Source organism: Microcaecilia unicolor, chromosome 2 (assembly GCF_901765095.1).
Source record: "Microcaecilia unicolor chromosome 2, aMicUni1.1, whole genome shotgun sequence".
Taxonomy (NCBI): Eukaryota; Metazoa; Chordata; class Amphibia; order Gymnophiona; family Siphonopidae; genus Microcaecilia; species Microcaecilia unicolor.
In genome coordinates, this window is record NC_044032.1 from 551,216,276 (window position 1) to 551,228,492 (window position 12,217).

The 12,217-nt window shown below is 42.7% G+C and overlaps 1 protein-coding gene across 2 annotated transcripts in view; it reads left to right on the forward strand.

The window, feature by feature from the left end:
• The window catches only part of SLAIN2 (SLAIN motif family member 2), a 157,408-nt gene that overhangs the window by 32,675 nt on the left and 112,516 nt on the right, over nt 1-12,217 (forward strand). The window lies entirely within an intron of this gene.

Here is a 12,217-nt window from a genome sequence, read left to right on the forward strand (position 1 = left end):
TTTTAAACCATTTCTGAATTCACAACAGGATGCTGCCTACTATCCCATGGCTTTTTAATTTCCTAAGGAGTTGCTCATGAGGGGTTTTGTCAAGCACTTTTTGAAAATCCAGATACTATATATATCAACTGGCTCTTTATCCATGCTGCTTCACACCTTCAGGAAAAAAAGAAAAAAGTAGCAGATTGGTGAATCAAGATTTTGTGCCTAAATCTCTGTTGACTGTCCCTTTAAACCATGTCTCTTAGCTATTCGGTTATTTTATTCTTTGTAAATAGTTTCTACTATTTTGCCTTACTTTGTCAGGCTTACAGGTCTGTAGTTTCCAAGATCACTCTGGAATATTTAATGCCAGTTTTTTTTTTATGTTCAAGTACTGTTGAATTTAATGAGCTGCAGGTCTATAATTTCTAATACAGTCTTGCTTATCGGACCAGCTGACATATCTGACAAATCCCAGCTGATGTCGCGTAGCTTATTTTTCTGTTTCCTGAACCTGGGACCTGCTTTTACTTCTTTGCTTCTGCATTGCTTGACTCCTCTTTCCGTTTTTTGAACCCAGGACCCTACTTTACCACTGCTGTGAGCCAGGACCTTGCTTTTGCCGCCTTTGTTTCTACATTGTTTGAGGGACTACCATTGTTTTCCGTATTATTCGACAGCGGGTTGGTCCCGTTTAGGTCAGATAATCGAGACTTTACTGTATATCATTTGTGAGTTTGTTAAATTGTACAGCGCTGCGTAACCCTAGTAGCGCTCTAGAAATGTTAAGTAGTAGTAGTAGTTTCTTCAGTCTTCTGGGGTATATACCTTGCAGCCCAGGTGATTTGCTTCTCTTTGCCTTACATCTTACAGGTTCACTGAGATTTATTTTCTGCCATGGGTAGTTCTCCTTACATCTTCCTCAATGAAGGACAAAGCATAGAATTCATTTAGGGCTCCTTTTACAAAGCTGCACTACCGATTAGCAGTGTGCCAGATGCGAAGAAGCCCAATCTGTTCCCATGGGCTTCTGTGCCTTCAGTGCACTGCTAATGGTAGCGTAGCTTTGCAGCAGGAACCCTTAGTTTCTCCGCCATTGTCTTGTTCGCTGAGTGCCCTGTTTTACATTGTGATCTTCTGATAGCCAGACCATTTGACTCCCTCACAGGCTTCCTGCTTTGAATACACCTGAATGTTTATGACCAGCTTTTGCCTTATCAGTGTTTTACATCTAAATTCCAGTGTTTATGCTGTTTTCCCACTTTCTTTGGGAATTCTCTTATACAGGCAGTGAATTCTCCCAAATACTTGGGGATTATTTTTGATTCAATTCCATCTTTTAGGGACCGAATATTTTCAGTAATGCAGATCGGGTTTTTGGTACTTCGACGTCTTCGTACTATTCAGTATTTGTTTGATTTTACTACTACTACTTAACATTTCTAGAGCGCTACTAGGGTTACGCAGCGCTGTACAAATTAATAACTAAGGACGGTCCCTGCTCAGAAGAGCTTACAATCTAAAGGACGAAATGTCAAGTTGGGGTAGTCTAGATTTCCTGAGTAGAGGTGTTGTGATTAGGTGCCGAAAGCAACATTGAAGAGGTGAGCTTTGAGCAATGATTTGAAGATGGGTAGGGAGGGGGCCTGGCATATGTGCTCAGGGAGTTTGTTCCAAGCATGGGGTGAGGCGAGGCAGAAAGGGCAGAGCCTGGAGTTGGCGGTGATGGAGAAGGGTACTGAAAGGAGGGATTAAATATGTTACAAGAAATGATTTATTTGGGGGAAAGAGCTCTAGAGCACTCGCTACTGTTTATAATTTAAGAGCAGGCGCTGTATTTATAAGTTTTAGGATATTAATTTGTCCACCAATCACCAAAGGTGATAATTGCAATAAATTAAGTATATATAAAAGATACCATATACTCAGAACACAAAGAGACCGTATTTTTAGCTTCAAAAAGGTTGATTTAATATACAAATCATGTAAACCAAACGAGAGGTAGGTCTTACAGATCTTTACAGGTAATCTGTGCTTAAGTAAAGTAGCAAGTCTAGATCAAAAGTTAAGTTACTTACAAGTCCTTGTTACATAGTATGAACAGCATGAGGTAAGCACATGTTTGCAGAAGAGGTCCTCATAGCAGGCAGGTGGGCTACAGGTCCCAGGAAGAGAAGAATCTGTGTTGCAGTTGAAGGGAAGCATCTGCTTGTCTGGAACAGCTTCTATCTTTTATACTCTTGCAAGCTGCAGGAAGACATGCCATGTGTATCTCTTTCCTGGTTTGCACACGACCCTTGGGCATTTGCAAAGCATTGTGGTATCTTGGTCTCATGTCTTATGACATCACAAGACTTGCTGTCTGGATTTTACTGACAAATGGTTTATTGTAGTGCAGGGTTTTCTGCTTGAATTTATTCTGATAAGATTTGTCTGGGGCAGCCAGCAGGTGTCCTTTGTCTTTAGTAGCTGTATTTCACACCTTTCCCACCTGCTTGTCTCCTTGCCTCTACTGGTTTTGAAACATTACACTTGCGATTGCTCTCATTTTGTCATGATTAGATTATTGCAACATAGTTTATGCAGGGGTCCTCCAGTGTCAAATCAAGCGCTTACAACTTTACAAAACACGGCAACTAGATTTCTTTGTAATGCAAAACAAATATAATCATATTACCCCTGTTTTTATAAAACTGCTTTGGCTTCCGGTTCAGTTCCTTTGTCAATTTAAGATACTTACCCTTACCCATTGTTCTCTCTGTGAAGGTACTCCTTATCTGTCCAGTCTAATTTTATATACTATAAATCACTTTAAATCACTTTTATAGCGCTACCAGTCGTAAGCAGCGCTTTACAATTGAACATGAAGAAGAAAGACAGTCCCTGCTCAAGAGCTTACAATCTAAATCAGGACAAACAGGACCAAAAAGGATAAGGGAAGGACAGACAGAAGGATACATAAGGCTAAGATAAAAGTTACAAGTTGGGAGTCGAAAGCAGCATCAAACAGGTAGGCCTTTAGCCCGGATTTGAAGGCTGCGAGGGATGGAGCTAGACGTAATGGCTCAGGAAGCCTATTCCAGGCATAAGGTGTGGCGAGAGAGAAGGAGCGGAGTCTGGCGTTAGCGATGGAGTAGAAGGCTGCAATTAGGAAAGATTTGCCCAGTGAACGTAGTTTAAGGGAAGGAGTGTAGGGAGAGATGAGGGTGGAGAGGTAGTGAGGGGCTGCAGAGTGAATGCACTTGTAGGTCAACAAGAGGAGCTTGAATTGTATACGGAAACGGATAGGGAGCCAGTGAAGTGATTTCAGGAGAGGGGTGATATGGGCATAACGACTTTGGCGAAATATTAGTCGTGCGGCAGAGTTTTGAACAGATTGAAGAGGAGAGAGATGGCTGAGTGGAAGACCTGTGAGAAGCAAGTTGCAGTAGTCTAAGCGAGAGGTGACGAGAGTGTGGATGAGGGTTCTGATAGCGTGTTCAGAAAGGAAAGGGCGAATTCTGGCGAAGTTATAAAGGAAGAAACGACAGGTTTTAGCAATCTGTTGAATATGGGCAGAGAAGGAGAGGGAGGAGTCAAAGATGACCCCAAGGTTGCGAGCAGACGAGACAGGAAGAATGAGCGTGTTGTCGACAGAAATAGAGAATGGGGGAAGGGGAGAGGGTGGTTTAGGAGGGAAGATGAGTTCAGTTTTGGACATATTGAGTTTCAGGTGGCGGTAAAACATCCAGGTAGCAATGTCAGAGAGGCAGGCAGATACCTTGGACTGGATTTTGCCGAGATTACTGGTGTGGAGCGGTAGATTTGGGAGTCAACCGCGTAAAGGTGATACTGAAATCCGTGTGATGAGAGCAAAGCACCAAGGGAGGAAGTATAGATGGAGAAAAGGAGAGGTCCTAGAACGGTTATTCCTTATGTTGTATGCATGAACAATGTTTCTCTTCCTCCACCATTGCGGGCACATTTTAAAATCAATACGCCACTCGGCTTTTTTTCTTTATAGCTCTCCTGTGGTGAAATGCTTTACCTACAATTCTTTGTAAAGAGTTATCCCTGAATAAAATGTAAAACTTTTTTTTTATTTTTTTTTTTTTACCTTAGCTTTTAGCTCTCAGTCTGGGTGAGTAGCTTTTTGTGAGCCATTTGGTTTGATTTTATATGTTTTTAGTGGGATTGTTCTTGGTGCGAGTGTGTTCTTTTCTGTAATATTAATGGAGAAATGATTCTTTTTTTTTTTCTTTGTTGTACAAATATTGTACAGTGCCTTGACTTGTAGTTTCAGAAAAGACGGTACAGCATATTAAAACATACAACATTAAAATGTGGAAATACAAGCCCCTTGTCAACCTCAGGCTCAGCCCCAGAAACACCTCCCCTTAATCTTGCAAAAGTTAAATGCATGTTATATATACACTGCTGTGTAAGCACCTAGTTCTACCAAAAAAGGCTTTTAAGGCCATTCTTTAAACATAGTGCACTTGGCTCTATTGGAGAATTTGGAGGCAAGGGCTTAAACATGATTGTGGTGGGCATACTATATAGGAGTATGTTCTGTGTTGTGGGTTTGCAAAAGATACTGTGAAGGGGAGCAGCACTGAAGTCTGTTTTAGTAGATTCTTGGAGATATGTAGTACTGAGATGTACTGATATGCTGGGAGTGGAAAGAGGTGCCACAGTCTCAGTACAACATTTGCAGTAGTTACGTGTGTGTGTGTATATGTGTGTGTGTGTGTGTGTGTGTGTATATATATATATATATATATATATATATATATATATATATATATACAGTGGGGGAAATAAGTATTTGATCCCTTGCTGATTTTGTAAGTTTGCCCACTGACAAAGACATGAGCAGCCCATAATTGAAGGGTAGGTTATTGGTAACAGTGAGAGACAGCACATCACAAATTAAATCCGGAAAATCACATTGTGGAAAGTATATGAATTTATTTGCATTCTGCAGAGGGAAATAAGTATTTGATCCCCCACCAACCAGTAAGAGATCTGGCCCCTACAGACCAGGTAGATGCTCCAAATCAACTCGTTACCTGCATGACAGACAGCTGTCGGCAATGGTCACCTGTATGAAAGACACCTGTCCACAGACTCAGTGAATCAGTCAGACTCTAACCTCTACAAAATGGCCAAGAGCAAGGAGCTGTCTAAGGATGTCAGGGACAAGATCATACACCTGCACAAGGCTGGAATGGGCTACAAAACCATCAGTAAGACGCTGGGAGAGAAGGAGACAACTGTTGGTGCCATAGTAAGAAAATGGAAGAAGTACAAAATGACTGTCAATCGACAAAGATCTGGGGCTCCACGCAAAATCTCACCTCGTGGGTATCCTTGATCATGAGGAAGGTTAGAAATCAGCCTACAACTACAAGGGGGGAACTTGTCAATGATCTCAAGGCAGCTGGGACCACTGTCACCACGAAAACCATTGATAACACATTACGACATAACGGATTGCAATCCTGCAGTGCCCGCAAGGTCCCCCTGCTCCGGAAGGCACATGTGACGGCCCGTCTGAAGTTTGCCAGTGAACACCTGGATGATGCCGAGAGTGATTGGGAGAAGGTGCTGTGGTCAGATGAGACAAAAATTGAGCTCTTTGGCATGAACTCAACTCGCCGTGTTTGGAGGAAGAGAAATGCTGCCTATGACCCAAAGAACACCGTCCCCACTGTCAAGCATGGAGGTGGAAATGTTATGTTTTGGGGGTGTTTCTCTGCTAAGGGCACAGGACTACTTCACCGCATCAATGGGAGAATGGATGGGGCCATGTACCGTACAATTCTGAGTGACAACCTCCTTCCCTCCGCCAGGGCCTTAAAAATGGGTCGTGGCTGGGTCTTCCAGCACGACAATGACCCAAAACATACAGCCAAGGCAACAAAGGAGTGGCTCAGGAAGAAGCACATTAGGGTCATGGAGTGGCCTAGCCAGTCACCAGACCTTAATCCCATTGAAAACTTATGGAGGGAGCTGAAGCTGCGAGTTGCCAAGCGACAGCCCAGAACTCTTAATGATTTAGAGATGATCTGCAAAGAGGAGTGGACCAAAATTCCTCCTGACGTGTGCAAACCTCATCATCAACTACAGAAGACGTCTGACCGCTGTGCTTGCCAACAAGGGTTTTGCCACCAAGTATTAGGTCTTGTTTGCCAGAGGGATTAAATACTTATTTCCCTCTGCAGAATGCAAATAAATTCATATACTTTCCACAATGTGATTTTCCGGATTAATTTGTGATGTGCTATCTCTCACTGTTACCAATAACCTACCCTTCAATTATGGGCTGCTCATGTCTTTGTCAGTGGGCAAACTTACAAAATCAGCAAGGGATCAAATACTTATTTCCCCCACTGTATATATATATATATATATATATATATATATATATATATATATATATATATATATATATACTGAACAATGGTGCAGAATTGAGATATGGCCATTGGGGGGGGGGGGCATTGTATGATAGCTAAAATGAATGGCTACCATGGAGTACAGGAAAAGTACAGAAATAAATTTAGAACAAATGATGGACTGATAAAGAAATGGGTGTTTGCTTTTCAGAAGAAATGCTTCTAGTAGTGTGGAAGGGTATTTTCAAAAGAATGTCCAAGTCAAAATTGGAACATCCTACTCATAATGTCCAAAAAAAAGTCTCTCTGCCATTTTTGAACAGGAATAACGTTGGAGTTTTCTGTTGAAGAAATACATGAGAAGTATGTTCTTGCTCTGAAAATGTACAAAATAAACAGCCATTTTCCAAAGTGTAATATCCAAAATATGAACACCTATAAAGCAGGCACAAAAAAAGTCTGGCATCATTTGTACAAAGGCCATGCAGATGTCCCCCTGTAGATCAGAGGAGCAGCATAATTTACGGTCAGTGTAGTGGACTTCAAACAACGGGACCCAGGCACCAATCCCACCTTTAATTCCTATACGGTGTGAGCCCTCCAGGAAAAGATAAAAACCTACTGTACCAAAAGCTACTCTATTATAATAGCTATCATGCTCAGATGTCATAAATTCAGGTAGGTATTTCTATGTTCCAGGAGGGTTTTGCATATTTGTACAGATATAAGAGAGCTAGTGGGAGTTTCATTATCGTGCTTTGGCTGTGAGAGCTTTGGAGATTTATACGATTGTATAAGGTTGGTTATCCATAGATGCTCTAAAGAGTTGTATATTTCTACATCGAAGGGACTCCTGAGGCAGGCCTTTGTGGCTGAAACACAATTCATGTCGAGTCCATTGGATATATTCCTTGACTAAAAGTTTAGTTTTGAACTACTAGAGTCCATCATCTTTTGTGTTGCCTTCTCTGTGTCTGCTTGCTTGTCTAACTTGTGCGAGGGATTTTGTTCTGTTCCCATCAGTTACACCTGTGTGTCCCATTGTTCAAAGTCCACTGCACTGACCACTAGCCTACTCCTTATACTTGCTGTTCTGTCATAGAGCCTGGTAATTCCCTGTTGCTTTCACTTCTTAGAGGGGTGGGAGGGGGTGCGTAACCAATGGAAGATGAAGGGGTCATGTATTAATCCCACTAGTGGTCAGCTGCTCAGTCAGGGAATGGATGTGATTGAAACAGGTCTAGATCAAAACAACTTTCTTTGTTGCCTTAAATGTTTTCTTCCTGTTCCATTATCTCTGAAGGACGTCTCCTAATTTTGGTCCTGCCCAAAACACACCTCCAACATGTCCTCTTACTATTTGGGCGAACTGCAGTGCAAAACATCCAAATTCTGCCTTTCAGACATTTTCAGCAGATGGACGTGTTTTGGTGATTTTGAGATGTCTTCTTTAAAAATGAGCACCACAATGTGTATTGCGTTTTAGACCTACTGTGTGACATGCAGAATTTGGAAAGAAAAGGCTGAATTGTAGATACCTTACAGGTCTTTTTGAAGTCGGGGTCAAATATTTGCTCTAGGATAACTTTAGAATTTGTTTGTTCTGGGTGGAGCTAAGGGCACAAAATTAAGATGTGGGTGGTATAGGAGGCAATGTCTTAGATTTGTAATAGGTTTCCGGTTAGGAAATAGGTGGAGTGTACCAGGGATTTGTATTGGAACCAGTGTTTAACTTGTTTATTACTGATTCTCTTCTGATCTGATGAGAGTTTTGCCTCCTCAAGGCTAATCAAGAAATGTATTAGGTTAAGCCAGTTTAAAAAAAACAAACAAACCTTTGTTTTGTTATTTCTATGCATTTGAATGGATTAACCACACTACTTTATTAAGAATCTGGAAAAGGGAGCACTGAGTGTGAGATGAGCAAAATTGCAGATGACTCAGTTACTCAAAATAGATATGATTAAAGCCATTAGATATTCAAATGTATAGGTGTGGTTTACTACTCAAGCGGATTTTCTGGTCATACTAGATCACTGTGGTCTGAAACTTCACTTTTGCTCTGCATCTGGCTACTGTTTGGGCCTTACATGACAGCTTCACAGCATATGCTCATCATCCCATGTGTGCCAGAGACAGCTTTTTTATTTTTAATGAAAAGGTAATTATATAAAGCAATTTATGAATTTTCAAATATATAATGAAGCAAAGTACATGTAAACAGCAAGGGAACAAAGAAGAAGAAAAATTGAAAATAAAAGCAAACTGTTAACACAGTTCAAGTCCATCATCATGCATGAGGACCCAGTATTACAAGGTATAATCCAAAGAGAACTATTACCCCATAAGGGAAATTCAAAACCACATAGAAGCTGAGAGGAATAATTAGCCTCTAAATGCCCTCGGTAGTGGACACCACCATAGAAATTGTCCTTGTAGGCAAAAATGCAAAGTTTGGTGTGACGGCTCAGAAAAATACTTTTTCCTTAGTGTCAACCACACTGTTCTGAACAAATGGGTGTTCTCTCCTACGAGCAGATGGAGCTAAAGAAAAAAAAAAATCTCTTTCCAGGCACCTTGCTCAGATAAGGTCTGGTGCTGATGAAAATCTCAGTATTTTTCTCTACCTCTAGCAGATGGTAAGTCTCAAGCTGGTTCTCCAGTCCCTCGCCTAGCTTCCCACTCTTCTGGCTGTAGCCATACATCAAGGTCGAGTCTAATGGCTGCTTCCAGGTTCTCTGGTGCCAAATTGGACCTGGTCTCCCCATTGCGCTGCTTAGTGTCCAGTGGGTGAGGTGTTGGCTTGGACCTGTGGGTCCCCACAGGAATGGAGCAAGTCCGGTGTGTGCCCTGTGCGGTGTGCCCCTGCCCCACCCACTTTGCAAAGGAAGCCAATGGAAGAGGTGCAGTTTTCCCACCCCAGGTTCCCTTGTACCCTGTGTAGCTGCATCCCCCTCTCCTCCTTGCTCATATACTCTGGTTTTGTTTTTTGTTTTTTTTTTGGGGGGGGGTGTTCCATCAGGTTTCCTTGCAGCCTTCAGGCAGTTTTATTCTGTCTGCTTCAACTCCCTGCTTTATTTTTTTTTTTTTTTGGGGGGGGGGGGGGGGGGTAATGCTGTAGAAGACTTAAAAAAAAAAAAAGAAACAAACTTTATTTGGAGCACACCCAAGTGAGCAGAGTTCGCCTGAATGGACAGGCAAGCCTGCACGTGGCGGTTATGTGACAGGGCAAGCCTGCTGGCAAATGCTGCTGTTAACAGCTGGCTCTGTCTGCCCCTCCTGTAACAGACCATTTCCAACTTCAAAATATGAGGTGTCCGTTATGGCCGCAGAGGTCAGATGTTAGCTTTGGCTTTGGTCAGGTTCTGAGTTCCTTCCTTTTGGTCCTGAGCCCATTTCTTAGGGGCAGTGGGTTTTGTAACCCAATAATACAACACAAGGGTGGCTTTGCAAAAGGTATTTTATCTAGAAATAGATTTACAGCACTTAGGGCAGAAAGATAATACAGCAGTGCTTCTGTGTGTTTCAGGGTCTGCCTGATGTCTGATTCTGTGTATGTCTCTGTCGTTGAATGAGAGAGCTGCAGGTAGGAGGGGTGTGGGGCAAGGTTGCCAGGTGGAAAATTTTTTTCCCACCCAAACCAGCCTAAATCCAGCCCAAAACCCGCCCCCGCCATCATCGGACCCGCCTCCCCTGTCATCAGCCCCGCCTCCCCTGTCATCGGCCCCGCCCAGAACGTCACTAACCCCGCCCAAAATGTCACTAACCCCCCCCCCCCCCCGCGGCCGAAAAAACGCCAAAAAAACCGCCCAAAACACAAAAAAGAAGCCCAAAAAACCGCAACCCGCCGCGGGCAAAAATTTCCCATGGCGGGTTGCGGAAAACCGCCCAATTGGGCGGTAAAAACGCCCACCTGGCAACACTGGTGTGGGAGTGGCCTTTTTGTTCTTCTCTGAACTCTTTTCCCACATCCTGTCTTTCACTGGCATTCCCAGGGATCAGACAAGGAGAGTGGGGGGAGGGGTGAAGAGTGCTGCTTTCCCAGTGGTCTTTTAGCTGACATTCTGAATAGGCCCTGAAGCCTTAGTTAGGCTAACTTTGGGGGTATGACCTTGCACAGCATAAGGTAATGCTGACAGGAGGCACCAGGTTCATGTCCCAGGTTCCCTGCACAGAGGCATTGAAACCATGGTCCTGATGTTTTTACAAAGAACAGTGGCCATTTTGTCTCTGGGTTTTTTTCTCTCCTGCTGCAGTTTTGTAGCAGTAGTGTTCTCGGCCCTCAGAGCTCAGAGGGATGGGAGGGTGTTTCACTCCCACCCACCCATGTCTGTCAGCAGGGTTCCTCATGGGTCCCACAGATATTTTTCTGGCTTCAGTGCTTAGTCCAGATGGTTGACAAGCCCTGCAAGCAGAAACTGGTCCCTCAACCAGTGGTGGAGGCTCCAAGGCAGGGACCAAGTGTCGACATAGGGACTGAGCTGTCTTGAACATTTCTCTGGTAAGTGAATACTATTTTGCTTTGTGCTTTGGGAACTTAAAGATTGGGGTTTAAAGGAGGAATTGTAGGTTAGTGTTAGGCAAAATAAAAATATAAAAAGCTAATTTTATCAACTAATCTCCATAGTCTTTTCCACTTAGTTTTAAAAACTTTGTACCACAGTATTAACAGAATCTAACAGGCACTGCAGGATCTAGTTTAGTATTAAGGGGGAATAAAAAGAGAAAGAAAGGGAAAAGCAAGCAGGACCTAGTTTAGTATTAAGGGGGGGAATAAAAAGAGAGAGAGAAAAGCAAGCATCATTAACTAGTTGCCATAGTGTACAAACCCTTTTCCTATAGTATTAAACTGAAACTTTCTCTAGAAATAGGCATTTTTCCCATAGTTTTAAACTGAAACCTTTTCTAGAGGTAGAAACTAAACAGCCAAAAACTCTTGTTCTAAAAGGCAGTTATTTTCTGTTCCTTGGGGTCCACAAGACCCCATCCCTTCCAGCTTCATTAAGCGGTTTTCAGAAAATTTCACTCCTTTTCTTCTGTTAGTGTTCACGTCTAGCCTCTTGGATGGCCATGTGCTTGCGGCTTGGAAGGCTGCCACCATATGACCTAAACATAAGGAGCCCAACCAGTCAGTCAGTGACTGTGGTAATTATTGTCCCATTGCCATTCTCTCTCACACTGAAGATCTGAAATGTATTGTCCATGCTCAATTATTAGATTTCCTTGAAAACCCCCCATACCCTTCAGACCAGCTTTCATCCGCATTTCAGCACTGAAATAACCTTTTTAGGCGTTAGCATATATATCTGTTATTTAGATCACGCCAAATCTGTCATCGTCCTCTCTATTGACTTCTCTGCTGCTTTCAACCTGGTTTGGTTTCTATATCAACTCCACCAAATAGGCTTAAGGGACACTGTACTCATATGGTTGTTCTCCTTCTATCTTTTAGACTGCGGCTATACAGTCCACATAAATGGGTCTACCTCCATACCATTTCCCTTAGACTCTGGAGTCCCACATGGGTTGATTCTCTTACCCACCCTCTTCAACATTTTTCTGACTTAACAATTTTTGCCTATGCAGAAGACACACAAATAGGTCCTACCAAACCACGTTGGATTCAGTTCCTCCCTTCAACTTTTCAAGATAGGTATAAAAAGCTACTTGTTCATGTACGCTTACTCTTAGGCAGGACTCTAGGATGTAAGACTGGATCGCACAGCAACCCTTGTGTTCCCCCCTTCTCTTTTTACCATTGTAGTTCTTCCTTCCTTCCCTCATCTAGGTAGTCCTTGTCCGTCCCTTCCTTCTCTTCTTGCCCCCTGTATTAGACTGTAAGCTGCCCAGATGTT